The 16152-nt window shown below is 42.6% G+C and overlaps 1 protein-coding gene across 3 annotated transcripts in view; it reads left to right on the forward strand.

Moving 5' to 3' along the window:
- The window catches only part of MSRA (methionine sulfoxide reductase A), a 449168-nt gene that overhangs the window by 29334 nt on the left and 403682 nt on the right, over positions 1 to 16152 (forward strand). The window contains exon 1 of one of the 3 annotated variants that reach the window (XM_073335660.1): positions 8845 to 9894. The exons of 1 other annotated variant lie outside the window; for it this stretch is intronic. The gene's annotated coding sequence lies outside the window, so the exon portion shown is untranslated. One more of the 3 variants, XM_073335662.1, reaches the window with a different exon arrangement.

Consider the following 16152-nt stretch of genomic DNA (forward strand, 5'->3'; position numbering starts at 1 on the left):
AATCCGGCATGGAGATTACTCGGACATCTCCCAACCATCTCCCCCAGATTCCTAGTTTAAAGCTCTCTTGTTCAGTTGTGCCATCCTACATCCTAGAAGTCTATTTCCTTCCTTACTCAGATGAAATCTGTCCCGAAAGAACCGTCCTCTGTCCATGAATGCTTCCCAGTGGCCATACATCCCAAAGCCCTCCTTATAGCACCAGTGCCTGAGCCATCTGTTGAGCATCATAATCTAGTCACACCTTTGTTGCCCTTCTTTAGGAACAGGCAGAATCCCACTGAAGATCAGCTGAGCCTCAATGTCCTTAAGCGTCTTCCCCAGCCTGGCATAGTGTCCCTTGATACGTTCCAGCGAGAATCTAGAGAGAGAATCCAATCTAGAGAGAGAATCCAGTGAGAATGAGAGAGCCAGTATGCCTCATTTCAGCTCTGCTTTGTGGAGACTGTCAGTAGCAGTGCACAGGGAGCTTCTTGCAATCGGGCTTGTGAGCTGAGTGTCATCTGTGGGTTTAATGAAGGGTAATTTAAAGTATAGGGTTAGATGGCATTGTGTGCCTAAGCATAAAGAGATTGAAAGGATTGTAACATTTAGCAGTTGTGGTGTTCTTTCTGTGAAATAAGCTAAGTGTTTGAGTGTAGAGCAGGTGTAGGTAGCTCCTGTTCTGTACAGTGTGAAGGCTGAGTGCAAGTGTGTATTTTGGACATATTGGTTGGGTGACCATCTGTCCCTTATTTTAAGGGACCATTCCTTATTTCACTGATTTGTCTCTTACACTGATTACCCATCCCTTATCTTAAGGGATGCCCCTTGACCATTTTAAACATTAAATTGAAGCTTATGATAATGGTGTTGTATATTTGAGGGCAGTAGCAACATACACTTGAGAGAAAAATACATGATGTGCTAATCGAAATACTTCCCTAAAATATCCCTTAAAATAAAGCACTGTCCCACATTTTTCATGTGGTTTCTCCTTATTTCCCTCCAACAAAGGCGGTCATCCTACATACTGGGGCATTGCTCAAAGAGGGCAGAGTTCAGCTTGCATGGGTGTGTATCTTAACTCTTCATTGCCTGGTTTCAAAACCTTGTTTTGCTCAACTGGACATCCTGGAAGAGCGTGAGATGCCACCGGGCAACCTTAACTTTGCCTTAATGAAGTTTTTTGTTAGTGATCAGAAACAAAATAATGTTTTTGATATGATTTAGTGGTCATTTAGGCAGTTGTAGTTACAATGTATGTGGGCAGTTGAGATGTTATTGTGGCCAAATGATGAGAATACCTGTCTCTTACATAGTGCTCCTCATCAGTGGGTCTCAAAGAACTTTATTAAGGAGGGAAACTGTGACAGAGAGAGGTGAGGAGACTTGGTCAAGGTCACCCAGCAGGCCAGTAGGTGAGCAGGGAATAGAGCTCAGGTTTTCTGAGTCTCAGTCTGCTATTCTCTCTACTAGGCCACATGGTGGCTATGCAGTTTGTAAGCACACTGCCCCTTCCGCCCTTCCTCCCCCATGCTTTGTTATTATGGAATGGGAATAATGGTCATGCTTTGAAATGTTTGGTGTGTGTAGTTGCTAATAGGGCCGGTGAGAAAATCTCCAACATGATCTGTGTCCCAAACATTTGACAGTTTTATGACATATTGGTTACAATAATTGAAGCATGTGAGAAAAGACTGGTGTGCCTCTCTCCTTTTCCACACCTCCCACATCATCCCCTGCAACATATAGCTCCCTACCACCACCATTTTCACCTCACCCTTTCCTTTCTGTCCCACTAACCATCAGCACTTTAGAAGCCACATGTGTGCAAAACAGTTGATAGAATCTATGAACTAATAAGAAAAGCTGGAGAGAGGCTGTATCTTGGGAACCTCTTGTTCAAGTGACCACATGTTTGGCTCACCAGCCCTAGCACCCCATGAGGGACAGCAAATTTCAAGACAATCTGATGGATTTTAGAGCACTTTGAAAAATCAACCTTTAGACAGCAAAGTGTTTTCAATTTTAACTGTAGTAGAGCTGGTGTGCCACTATAACATTGTATGAAATTAATCATCAGCACCTGGTTTGCTATAACCAGATCCTCAGCACAGAACAATCCTGAAAGCACAGGAGGCTCTGAGAGGTGTGAAGTAGTCCACTCATCTCAAGATGATTTTCTCAACTGAACGAGAGCACCCCATGGAGAAGAATACAGCCTGAAACATAGCAGTGAGACATGTGAACTGCTGAAATTCATCTCAGTGGGTGTTCTCAACTCCTCTCACCAGCCCCAGCAGTGTGTTCTTTGTGCACGCTCCCAGCATGCCTGTTCCTAGCTCCCCACCCAGAAGAGCAGGTCTTCCCTAGATCCTGGTTCACATGGGAAGCAGAGAGGGAGAAGGCCTGGCACATGCACAGGATGAGGGGGCAGGGAGAGGGGCTCAGACACCCCTAGGGAGACAGGGCCACCCAGATCACATGCGGAGGGGCAGGGAGAAGGGCTCAGACACCCCCCGTGAGGCAGTTCCCCCCCAGATCTGGCACACTCATGAGAGAGGAGAAGGTGAGATGTCCCCTGCCCACAATCCTCTCCATTTTGCCCTGCCAGCCACCTCCAGGTCAACCCTCCGGAGTCCAGTCCCTCCATTCACTCTAATCCTTATCATCTCCCTCTGACCTGAGTTGTCCTCTGCCCTTCCCATACCACCTGTCCCCTCTTTCTTCTTGCTGCCGCTCCAACCTCTCTCCTCTTCGCTTCCCCCTAACTTCCCCTTCCTTCCCAGGAAGGATTTCCCTTTTTATTTTATTTTATTTTTAGAAAAAAGTTTGAATGCCTTCTGAATTTTTCTGCTGTACTCAGATTTCATTTCCCTAAAATAAAATAAAAATAATCTTTGACAGAGACAGATTGTAGCAACATGTCTAGGTTTCACTTTCAGCTTTCTGTCAAGGGTTCAAATTTACAGTGCCTGGGTGTTGCTCAGGTTCAATGGCTATAACTCATCCCCATGAGCTTTGTAGGTCCTAAGAGACATGGCTAGCTAGTACCTCTCTTGAGCACTCTGTCTGCACATGCACAGTTTAATCTGTTTGGCTTGTGAGCATTAGGCACACACCTATCTTTTTTTTGTCTAGCTCAAAATATAGTACTTAATAATCTTTTGGGCCTGATTTTTTGAAGGACCTCAACTCGACTCCTTTTGCATGTGCACTTTAAAAAAATTAATCCCTGTACACACAGGATACTGGAATCAGTTATCACCTGTTGCTTGAAAACTGCATGTGAAAATTTGTGCATACACAAAAAGAAGTGACTTTTGCAGACTGGGTCCATTACATTTATAGCAATACATCTTTGGATATAAAATATTACCATAAAAGCCAGAGATAGTCTTTAAGCTGACAGAGCAAGGAGCATAGTTTAACATTTTAGCAAAGCATTTTTCTGCTAAGTTATACACTTAGAGGACTTTTCCTTGCTTTCAGAAAGCATAATAAAGCATAGAATTGTTAATCTCTGCCATAAAATATTAACGTATGGCAAGCACATGAAAAGTATGTTGTCAGTTTGAATTTTTTGAAATTGACTACTTAAAAAAATAACAGTTTCTAATGGAGCATCCTTTAAGCAGTGTGACCTTTTAAAAAATAATTCCATTAGCAATTTTTTATATGACATCTTTTTACTCCCCAGTGATATTTCTGAGGGCCTTTTCAGCAAGGGGAAAACTGACTTACTATATTCAAAGTGCTGTCAAGTGTACAAAGTAAAGAAAGTGAAAATAAGAAAGAAAAAATATATTTTTCTAACTTGTTCCAGTTATAGTGATCTTAGGTGTTATTTGTAATCATAGAATGTACAAAATTTCCAGATAGAAATGTATTTTAAAGTTGTTGGAGGGCTGTTTGGAAAAGCATTGGGAAGTTCTACTATTGCCTCTTCAAATCTTGGCCTGAACTCTACATGTTTTAAACGCCGATAGTTAAACATCTGTTGCTTTCATAAGCTACATTGCCTGGCTTGTTGATATATAAGGGACTTAATTTTTTAGCACTATCAATTTCTTCATTGCAAACATAAAGCTTATACATAAAGATGGTACTAAACTTCTCAAGATAGTTAAGACCAAAGCAGACTGTGAAGAACTTCAAAAAGATCTCACAAAACTAAGTGATTGGGCAACAAAATGGCAAATGAAATTTAATGTGGATAAATGTAAAGTAACGCACATTGGAAAAAATAATCCCAACTATACATACAATATGATGGGGGCTAATTTAGCTACAACTAATCAGGAAAGAGATCTTGGAATCATACTGGATAGTTCTCTGAAGACGTCCACGCAGTGTGCAGCGACAGTCAAAAAAGGAAACAGGATGTTGGGAATCATTAAAAAAGGGATAGAGAATAAGATGGAGAATATCTTATTGCCCTTATATAAATCCATGGTACACACATATCTTGAATACTGCGTACAGATGTGATCTTCTCATCTCAAAAAAGATATACTGGCATTAGAAAGGGTTCAGAGAAGGGCAACTAAAATGATTAGGGGTTTGGAACGGGTCCCATATGAGGAGAGATTAAAGAGGCAGGGACTTTTCAGCTTGGAAAAGAGGAGACTGGGGGCGGGGGGGATATGATGGAGGTATGTAAAATCATGAGTGGTGTGGAGAAAGTGAATAAGGAAAAGTTATTTACTTGTTCCCATAATATAAGAAGTAGGGGCCACCAAATGAAATTAATGGGCTGCAGGTTTAAAACAAATAAAAGGAAGTTCTTCTTCACACAGCGCACAGTCAACCTGTGGAACTCCGTGCCTGAGGAGGTTGTGAAGGCAAGGACTATAACAGGGTTTAAAAGAGAATGAGATAAATTCATGGAGGTTATGTCCATTAATGGCTATTATCCAAGATGGGTAAGGAATGGTGTCCCTAGCCTCTGTTTGTCAGAGGGTGGAGATGGATGGATCATTACCTGTTTGGTTCACTCCCTCTGGGGTACCTGGTGTTGGCCACTGTCAGTAGACAAGATACTGGGCTGGATAGACCTTTGGTCTGACCCAGTATGGCCATTCTTATGTTCTTATCTTCTATGAAAGAAAAGGCAAGAGATCTGGGAGACATTTTCAGGAAACTGATCCCTCCATATTGTTTTAGTTGCTGTATAATTTTATTTTTTCCCACTGGAGAGTTTTGGGTTTCTAAAAAAAGATTCTATATAGTATTTAATTATTACTTCTTTATATTTTATAGCTTCATTCTCAAGTTATTGCTGTTTGTTACTATGGTTGCACCTGGAGGATCAGATCAGTAGATCTTTGTGCTTGGCATTGTACACACATACAATAAAAATAGTTCCTTTCCAAAAGATCTTACAACCTATACATACAATGAGATGAGAACTGGTGGATAAGACATAAATGGTGGGCAAGGAGCATAACATAAAGAATGAAACAATCCCAGTTAGTTAACTAAGTAGAAGTGTCAGCACACCAATTGACCTACCCCTAGCAAGAGACATAAAAGGCAATATGAAAATATTCTTTAAATATTTAGGAGCAGGAGAAAGACAGAGGAAAGTATAGGCCCCGTACTTAATGGAGGGAGAGACATCAAGATGGCTGAGGTGTTTAATGCCTATTTTGCTTCAGTCTTCACTGGAAGGGTTGATGGTGACAAGATACTCAACACAATTAATATTAAATACAAGGAGGAAGGTACACAAGCCACAATAAGGAAAGAACAAGTTAAAGAATATTTAGATAAGTTAGATGTATTCAGTTCAGCAGGGTCTGATGAAATTCATCCTGGGATACTTAAGGCAGTAGCTGAAGCAATCTTGAATACATTAGCAATTACCTTTGTGAACTCTTGGAGGACAGGCTTGGTCCCAGATGACTGCAGAAGGGCAACTGTAGTACATATCTTTAAAAAGGGGAACAAAGAGGACCCAGGGAATTATAGACCAGTCAGCCTAACTTTGATGCCTGGAAAAATACTTGAACAAATTATTAAACAATCAGTTTGTAAGCACGTGGAGAAGGATAGGATTATTAAGAGCAGCCAGCATGGATTTGTCAAGAAGAAATCATGCCAATCCAAATTAATTTCCTTCTTTGCCAGGGTTACTGGCCTAGTGAATGGGGGGGAAATAGTAGATGTGATAGATTTTGATTTTAGTAATGCTTTTGACAGTCCTATATGACATTCTCTTAAGTAAACGAGGGAAATGTGGTCTAGATGAAATTACTATAAAGTGAGCTCACAACTGGTTGAAAGACCATACTCAGAGTAGTTATCGATAGTTCTCTGTCAAACTGGGAAGGCCTATCTAGTGGGGTTCCTCAGAGATCAGTCCTGGGCCTGGTACTATTCAATATTTTCATCAGTGACTTGGTAATGGAGTGGAGAGTATGCTTATTAAATTTGCAGGTGACACCAACCTGGGAGAGGTTGTTGGCATTTGGAGGACAAGATTAGAATTCAAAACGACCTTGACAAATTGGATGATTGATGTGATATCAACAAAGTTTAAATTCAATAACGATAGGAAGGAAAAATCAAATGCACAACTACAAAATAGAGAATAACTGGCTAGATGTGTAATACTGCTGAAAAGGATCTGAGGGTTATAGTGGCGTCATAAATTGAATTTGATTCAGTGTGATGCAGTTGTAAAAAAGGCTAATATCGTTCTGGGATATATGAACAGAAGTGTTGTATATAAGACACAAGAGGTAACTGTTCCACTCTGTGCAGCACTGGTGAGGCTTCAGCTGGAGTATTGTGTCCAATTTTGGGTGCCGCACTTTAGGAAAGATGTGGACAAAGTGGAGAGAATCCAGAGGAGAAATGTAAAAATTATAGTGATTTAAAGAAAACCAGACCTAAGAGGAAAGGTTAAAGAAACTTGGAATGTTTAGTCTTGAGAAAAGAAGCCTAAGAGGGGACCTGATTTTTAAAAAAATCAATTGTTAAAGGCTATTATAAAGAGGATGAGGATCAATTGTTTTCTGTGTTCATTGAAGGTAGAACATGAAGTAACTGGATTAATCTGCAGCAAGGGAGATTTAGGTTAGATATTAGCAGAAGTTTTTTAACCATAAGGATGGTTAAGTTTTGGAATAAGCTTCCAAGGGAGATTGTGGAATCCCCATCATTGGAGATTTTTAAGAAAAGTCTGGACAAACACCTGTCAGGGAAGGTCTAGGTTTACTTGGTCCTGCCTCAGCCCAGGATGCTAGACTTGATGACCTCTTGAGGTCCCTCCAGTCCTACATTTCTATGATTCTATGAATCTGTATTGTTTTGGAGCTTCACAAATTTAAAAATAAAAAAAATCTGGTACAAAGTTCTAAAAAGTTGCACATGAGGTTACCTTGTAAAACTTCCACCTCAGTCCTCCACATCCTTCTCACCAGCCCATCAACCTACCCTCTCCCAAAAGGTCTCTGAGAAGAGGTGAGCTCTGCAGCATGGCTGAAAGGTTAAAGAAATCTGGGTTTTAGCAAACTAAGGGCATGTGTGCACTGCAGTTGCAAATGAGACTTCCAGTTCAGGTAGGCAGACTTGCACTAGAGGGGCTCAAAATAGCATGCTAAAATAGCAATATAGATGTTCTGACTTGGGCAAAAGCTCAGTCTCTCAAGCCCACCCACCCTCCTTAGGCTTCAGAGCCCAAGCTGGAACGTCCACATTGTTATTTTCAATGTGCCAGCTTGAGCTCGGCTAGCGTGACTCTGTCTACCCGGGCTGTGAGGCTCACTCCCAGCTGCAGTGTAGACATAACCTTGGAACCTGCTTTGTCCCTTAGGGTGAATGGCCTGAAGGACTAATGTCCTGTCAACAAATCCTTCCTTTTTGAACCAAAGGGTCTCCTGTTGAATTGCCTCCACTAATCACAGCTTTGGAAATATTGCATAGGGAGTGACGTTTCTCAAGTAACTAGGTCACAAAATGTTTAGGACTTGAGACTGGCGCTCTTTCTTAAGAAAAAGAGAAAGTTGCATCCGTTGAGCTAGTGAGCATAGTTCATCGTTGATACATTTAGGAAAGCATATTTTCTGCATAAATTTACTGTGTTCATTAAGGTAAGTACCTATTTAAAAAAAAAGTTCACTTTTTGCTTTGGCAGATAGGTTATAAATGAGAGAGAAGACTATTGCTGTGATTTTCTCAAGTAAACAAACTCCTATTGTTTATAGCTCCTAATGGAACTTGTTAAATTTTAAAAAGGATTGCAATATATGGATAAATTTTCCATTCAAATGAACTTTGAATACTCAAGTATCAGGGGGTAGCTGTGTTAGTCTGTATCCACAAAAACAACAAGGCGTCCAATGGCACCTTAAAGACTAAAAGATTTATTTGGGCATAAGCTTTCGTGGGTAAAAAACCACTGGGCTTATGCCCAAATAAATCTGTTAGTCTTTAAGGTGCCACTGGACTCCTTGTCGTTTTTGAATACTCAGTAGTTTCTCTTATGAATCCTATAACAGGAACTTAAAGTTTTAAGTTAAAAAGTTACTTTTCCCTCCCATCTTGAAATGTGTGCAGTTTGCTAAACCTCTTTGTCTTGCGGTAGACAATTGGGAACAGATTTAATTTTAATTTTCAGCTGATTCCTAAAAATGGGTCTACTGGTAAGAGCCACTAGCTTTCACAGTGAAATTTTAGAAAGTTAAAATGTGAGTGAGTGACTTGGGCACACAGGTCTTATTTTAAATCTGTATGCTCCCATTCTTGAAATCTTCCCATGAGTCTCGGTAGCAGAAAAGGAAAGCCCAAGTAGTATTTGGCACTTATTGAAAATGTACAAACACCCTCCTTCAAAAGAATCTTGATTTACTGCAGGTTGTTCATGTGTCGCATGCAGACATTTTTAGAGAACAGATTTCTTATCACTGAACAGTGAATGGCTTCCAGTACTCCACGATCGCTGAGTAGAAATGTTTATAACCATTTGAAAAGGTAAGAAACCATGAAATCTATAAGGCGATTTGGCAGATGAAGTGGTTGCTGATGCCAGGATTTGGTTGCTGATCTACAGTTTCCTGTTTTTAAATATATTAATTGATCTGCAAAGGGCATCTTTTGGAAATAAGAACTCAGACAGACTGGCACAAGCTGGAGCGCCGCCAAGGCTGCTTGGGAAGGTTGCCATGCTGAGAGTGAGAGAGAGCGAGAGCTGAGGAAAGAAAAATAAGGCAAGACTTGGCACAGCTCAGTCAAATCAGCTTCTTTTGTCTGCTTTCTCGGCTTGAGCTTCAAGAAAGAAAACCGTCCTGGGGTACAGAAAAACTCAGAAGTTTCTGGTTTTCAAACTCAGAAGGCTTTTAAGTCTGTTGGGCTATTTGGAAGTGGTGGTACATTAAATGATGTTCAGTCACCAGTGTTAAGGGAAATAAAAGCCTTTTTTAATGATGCCTTCACAATGTCTGTGCATACATATGGGAAATATGGTATCTGATTTTTGTATGTAGGATTAAATTGTAAGGGAGACAGGAGTAATTTGGAAGATTATAAAAGGAATTTCTAAATAAAAGGAATAATTTTTAATTTTTTGCAAAAAAGTTGTCATGAACATAAATCTGCTTTAAAACCAAATCTGACCTCCTTCGGAATTCATTCAGAATGGAAATTTCAGCCTTTTTCATATATGCTACAGACATTAACTTTTAAAGGAGCCTTCTTTAAGATTTCATCTGACCCAGCAGTGAAGTAAGAGTAGAGACAAAGTTGTTTTATCTTAGTGTAAAAGAAAATGTGCTCTTAAAGCAACAGCATTCATTTCTGCTGCTTCATGCTGTCCTAACTACATCTCCCAGCAATTAGTGACAACACTGAAGACCAGCAGGGCAAGCTGAAGACACCCAGACTACTCCTGAAGGGCAAGCAAGAAATGTGAGCATGGTCATTTTGTTGTTGCTCTACAACATTTTAGTGTATATTAATAAAGGATGTGCGAGATTAGTGAATTCTCTACACAAGGAAGAAATGATAAGAGATGGAGAAGAATTCACTTCTGTCAATTGAGGAATGGTTTGAGGATGATAGAGAATTGAATTTGAACTGATTACACTGGATAAGCAAACTTTGGTTTGTAGTTAAAATATTTATGTTTGATAACTTGTGAAAAAAATTTAGTCCTTTTCTTATGATCGGATTAAACAATTAATTGATGACTGAAGCCGGGATCCCTTACGATTTCAATAAATTTAAAGACTTGAAAATCATTTGTTTGTTCTCTCAAAAAGTACCTGGATTTTCAGTGAGACAGACACCTTTTTATAATTTGATAGCAACAAATACTGATATATTGCCTATTAGGCCTGGACATGGTTGGATTATACTACTTCTACTCTGACAATCAGCATTGTTTCAGAGAGTAACTGTAAACCATAGATTTTTATGGATCATCTTCATTTATAGTAAGTATTTTGCTGTCTTTAAAGAAAGATTGTTCAATCTGTAAGATTCACATATTCTGATATTCTATAAGAGTAATTTTCCCTTTTCTTTGTATATATTTTGGGGGGAAGTAAAAATCCAAAAGTCACATTCATGTGAGCACTAGACATTGCAATCTCTATGAAAGATTTTAACAGGATCTGTGCTTTTTGTTTGAAAGGTGCACTCGGGCTTGTGAATTTAAGATGCTGAAAATTAGATTTTGTATATATATAGAAGAATTTAGGTTTTTGACTAGTACATTAAAATGGTTTCATAGCAAGCTGTGTCAAGGATTTATTACACAAATGAATCTTATTAAAAGATATTAAAGATAAACAACAATTAGATGCTGGTAAAATTAAAATAAGTTTTACGGACCCCTTTTACTTTGTATATTAATGTTCTTCTAAATAAGTATTTCCATCCGTTGGTTTCTTGGGATTATAAAAATAACAACCTTGTCATTATAGATTATTAAACATGTTGTACTCAACAGATATTTATTAAAATGTGTGTCCAGCCATAGATGACAAACTGACATTCATTAGAAAGGAAATGTTTGCATGAGTTCTGTTTTGCTTGTGGTGTAGTAAGACAGTACATTGTTCATTCCTGTGCAAACAGTAACATGTGATGTGATTATGGAAACAAAGATGTCTCAGCATGTAAGTTTACAATTGGAGAAACACCTTAAGTTTAACTGTCATACATCATATACTGACCTACATTTCTCCTTGTATTTCTTAGAAATAGTATGCAGTCTCAAATATTATCCTGTTTCATCATTTATTGTATTTTAAAATGTAAACTTTTTGGTACATATCCTGTACAAGATTTTTTTTTTTAAAACCCTTCTATCAGTTTTTTCAGAGGAAGCGCTGAGTATTAGAAGAATAACCTTGTTCAACTTCTAAATGCTTATACAATTTCACAAATGGATACCTCAGGCCTTACATTATGTGGTCCTGTCACAATCCATTAAAAATATTTTTGCAAAGGTTAACGTTTATTAATAGGTGGGTTATACTTTTCAAAGTGTTTGCTGTAGTTTAGAAAAACATTATTTATCTTTATGATCTTTAGTAAATACATTTGTGTTCTCAAAACGAGATATGCACCATTGTAGCTTTCTTATGTCTACCTAAGTTTTATTTAAAAAATAAATGGGGAATTTTGTCTCATATAAAAACACTTCTCTCTAAATACTTTATATAAGTTCTTGTAAGAACAAAACACAAACAACCTGCCCTCACGTCCATAACTTGATCAGCCTAACTTACAAGCGGTACAAAGAAGGAAATGGCTGTTCTTGTAAAACTGATGGTTTTGCATGAAAATTAAAATTGTGTTAGGAGTTTGACATGCTTCATCACTTTTAGATTTTATTTTAATTCTACACTATAATTTAGAGCCTTCTGTATAATTTCACTATAGTAGTAGATATCTAAAACCTCTTATTTAATTATTAGTTGCATGACTTTTAATAACTTGATTTTAAATGAACAGCTTGTATTTAATTTGACTTTCTCAATATATATTGTATCTTGAACTGCATAATTCCTCGACGTAAAACTCTTAAGGGATGGAGGTGGGAATTAGGGTTTAAGTAGGATTTGATTTCTGTTATTAAATTACAAGCAGAGACACTCATAATATTCCATACAACATGGTCACCTGTTATACTGTAAAGGGCATGAATCTGATCTCACTTATATATACGAGTTAAACCAAGAGTAACTCCTTTGAAGTCAATGGAACTGCCCTATAGTAAAAGTGGTATGAGAGCGGAACTGGGCCATAAAGGCCTGATTCTGATTTTTTAAAATTTACATATGCATGTACCATTTCCACACTGATAAGAACATAAGAGCGGCCATACTGGGTCAGACCAAAGGTCCATGTAGCCCAGTATCCTGTCTTCTGACAGTGGCCAACGCCAGATGCCCAGAGGGAATGAACAGAACAGGTAATCATCAAGTGATCCATCTCCTGTCATCCATTCCCAGCTTCTGGAAAACAGGGGCTAGGGACACCATCCCTGCCCATCCTGGCTAATAGCCATTGATGTACCTCTCCTCCATGAACTTCTCTAGTTCTTTTTTGAACCCTGTTATAGTCTTGGCCTTCACAAAATCCTCTGCCAAAGAATTCCACATACTGACTGTGCATTGTGTGAAGAAATACTTCCTTTTGATTGTTTTAAAGTTGCTGCCTATTGATTTCATTTGGTGCCTCCTGGTTTAGGGGTGGGAAAACTATGGCCCGGGGGCCACATCCAGCTCTTCATTTTTTAAAATCCGGCCCTTGAGCTCCTGTCGGGAAGCGGAATCTGGGGCTTGCCTCTCTCTGGTGCTCCAGCTAGGGAGCAGGGTTGGGGGCTTGCTCTGCTCTGCATGTGCCGTGGCTCCGTGCGGCTCCCGGAAGCAGCGGCATGTCCTCCCGCCACCTCCTACATATAGGGGCAGACGGGGCTCCACACACTGCTCCTGCTCCAAGCACTGCCCCCGCAACTCCCAACTTTGCTGGGAACCGAGGCCAATGGGAGCTGCAGGGATGGCACCTGTGGACGGGGCAGTGTGAAGAGCCACCTGGCTGTGCCTCCATGTAGGAGCCAGAGGGCGGACGTGCCGCTGCTTCCAGGAGCTGCTTGAGGTAAGCGCCGCCCGGAGCTTGCACCCTGACCTCCTCTCGTGCCCCAACCCCCTCTCCCAGCCCTGATCGCCCTCCAAACCCCTCGGTCCCAGCCCGGAGTACCCTCCTGCACTCCCAACCTGTCATACCCAGTCCCATCTCAGAGCCCGTCCCCCCAAGCAGGAGCCCTCACCTCCCCCACCCCCTTGCCCCAGCCTGGGGCCCCCTCCTGCACCCTGAACTCCTCATTTCTGGCCCCATCCCAGAGCCTGTAGTCCCAGCCAGAGCCCTCATTCCCTCCCAAACCCCAACCCCCAATTTCTTGAGCATTCATGGCCCGCCATACAATTTCCATACGCAGGTGGGGCCCTTGGGCCAAAAAGTTTGCCCACCCCTGAGCTAGTTCTTGTGTTATGAGAAGGAGTAAATAACACTTTTTCTTCCAGTGCTTGCTCATGTCAATTCCAATCAGGTGTGTGTGTGTGTGCATGGCGGCTGGAATATTTTTCCCCGATCAGCATCTGTCGGGTCAGTCTGGGCATCCCCTGGAGTGGTGTCTTCATGACGCTCAGTATAGGGCCTTGCTGACCCTCCACCCCCTCAGTTCTTTCTTTCCGCCAGTGATGGTTAGCTGGAACTTCCCCTTGCTCTTGTCTTGACAAGCGCATTTGACAGTCTGTATATTGTTACTCATTAGTCTTTTTGTAGTTCTAGTGTTAGTTAAGTAGTTAGTAGGTACTTAGGTTTAGTTCTTAAGTTTCCTTTGGGGGGATTTCCCCCTCCAGCGCTCTCCCAACACTGGGGCATGCTGTGGTCTCCAGGCTTCAAAGCCTGTGAAGTCTGTGGAAAGACTGCGATCCTCACACTTCATGTTTGAAAAGTTTGGGGAAGAGCCATCAAAAGGATCGCTGTAGGATCTGTAGGGGGTTTTGTTCCAGGACATTAAAAGATGGGGATTGGCGCCCGAAGATCCTACTAATGGAAACTGCACTCCACTCCCAGTCTGACCCTGGGTCGGTGGACCCTGCACCGAGTACCGCCTCCTCGGTACAAAGTGCTGCGGCACCATCGGCACAGGGATTGGTGCCGCGTAAGGACTTGACCAAGGACTCTCGGCACCACCTTGGCTCCACTTGCGGCTCACATGCCGCAGGCAGGCACTGGTCTCAATCGCTGGTGCCACAGAAGAAGAAGAGGCCGCAGAGGGGTTGTTCTCCCCTGGCTAGGTCCAAGGAGCCAGCTGTTGTGAGACCTGAGTCGGGCCACACTAACTCGGCCTTATGGTCATGTCAACTCCTGTCCTTGTGGAAGGGCGGTTGAGTCCAGATCATCCTTTCTCTCTGAGGCCAAGTTGAGAGCTGCACCTCCCATCAACCCTGGAGGTGTTCGAGGCAGCCAAGGACTTGCTCCATTTCCTGGCACTGTTCTCCCCACCTAGATGGGATAGGTTGTCAGCACCAGTTGCTCCCCCGGCACTGTCAAAGGGAAAGCCCGCCATGATGCCCCGGTGGTCTCCATCCCTGGTGTGCCATGCCCCGGCACCAGAAGAGATCCAGCAGCCACATCGGTCCCCGAGCCCTCGGCATGGACTGTCAGTGCCTCGATGTACCGCTCCTTTGTGGTCCTCCTTTTCAGAGACCTCGGAGTCGGACTCCTATCGTTCTCTTAGGAGCAGGAGTAGACGGTCTAGGTCAACACGAGACCGGCAATCTTACCCGGCAGTGTGGCCCACGCAATGGCAGCCCCTGGCACAGTGGCATTTTTGGACACCTTGGGCTTTTCACCAAAGCCAAGGGCGGAGCCAAGGGTCTCATTCCAGAGTGACGTCGATGGCCTTAGCCACATTCATACCCTCTCCAGTACTGTCAGCATCGGCAGGATCGGGAGTAGGTCCATCTCTCCCTTATGCCGCCATCCCAACCGGCACAGCTACACCAGCCCCAGTGGTAGAAGCATCGACAACCTCGGCACCTTCATCCCTGGCACCGACACTCTCAGCACTGAAGGGCATGGCACCAGCTCGGGAACCGCAGGCCCCACGGGACTCCTTGGGCATGGAGAGAAGGGAGCAGGCACTCCTTATGGGCGTCTCTTCCTCTTTCTCTCCAGATGAGGCGCTGGCGGGCACTTTTGTAGCCCCAGCCCTGGAGGACAACAGGGTTCTTCAGCAATTGCTGCGGTGAGTTGCCCAGGGCCTGGGCATTCAGGCGGAGGAGGTAGTGGAGGACGCAGATCCAGTGGTGGATATCCTCACCTCCTCCGGGCCTGCACGTATTGCCTGGCCTCTCAGAAAATCCATTGCAGACACCACAAAAACTTTGTGGCAGACCACAGCCTTGTTGTGCCCTACAGCTAAGTGCAATGAAAGATGCTATTTTGTGCTGTCCAGGGGCTACGAGCACTTATATTCCCACCCTCCATCAGATTCCCTGGTTATGGATGCTACCAGCCAGCGCAAGCACCAGGGCTACCAGGGTCCCTCCCCAAAGAATTGAGAGGCGAAATGACTCAACCTTTTCGGGAGAAAGGTCTATTCCACTGGTGGCTTGCAGTTCCACATGTCTAATCAGCAATCCATTGTCAGAAGGTACTGCTATAATATGTGCGAGGCAATGGCTAAAATTGTAGAGTTGCTGCCTCAGGACTCCTGTGCTGAGTTTTTGGCCCTGGTGGAGGAGGGCAAGCTCGTTTCCCGAGCTTCACTGCAGGCCGCGCTGGACGGAGCTGATGAGGCTACTCAGGTTATGGCTATGGGGGTAACCATGAGAAGGGGCTGCCGTACAAAGTCCAGCAGACTATTCAGGACCTCCCCTTTAAGGGTTTGGATCTCTTCTCTGAAAAGACGGATAAAAGGCTACATAGCCTAAAAGACTTGAGAGCCATCCTCAAGTCGCTGGGCCTCCATACTCCTACACAGTGGAAGCACTTTAGGGCGTAACCTCCTCTGTGGTTCTACCAACTCAGAACTGATGGGATGGTTCCCGGAGGAGGAACAAGAGCGGCAGGAAGAGATTGCACCCATATTCAGGCCAGGGCTCTGGCCAATATAAGCTGTCTTTGGGCCAGAAGCAGGCCTTT

The sequence above is a fragment of the Lepidochelys kempii genome, chromosome 3, assembly GCF_965140265.1.
Source record: "Lepidochelys kempii isolate rLepKem1 chromosome 3, rLepKem1.hap2, whole genome shotgun sequence".
Taxonomy (NCBI): domain Eukaryota; kingdom Metazoa; phylum Chordata; order Testudines; family Cheloniidae; genus Lepidochelys; species Lepidochelys kempii.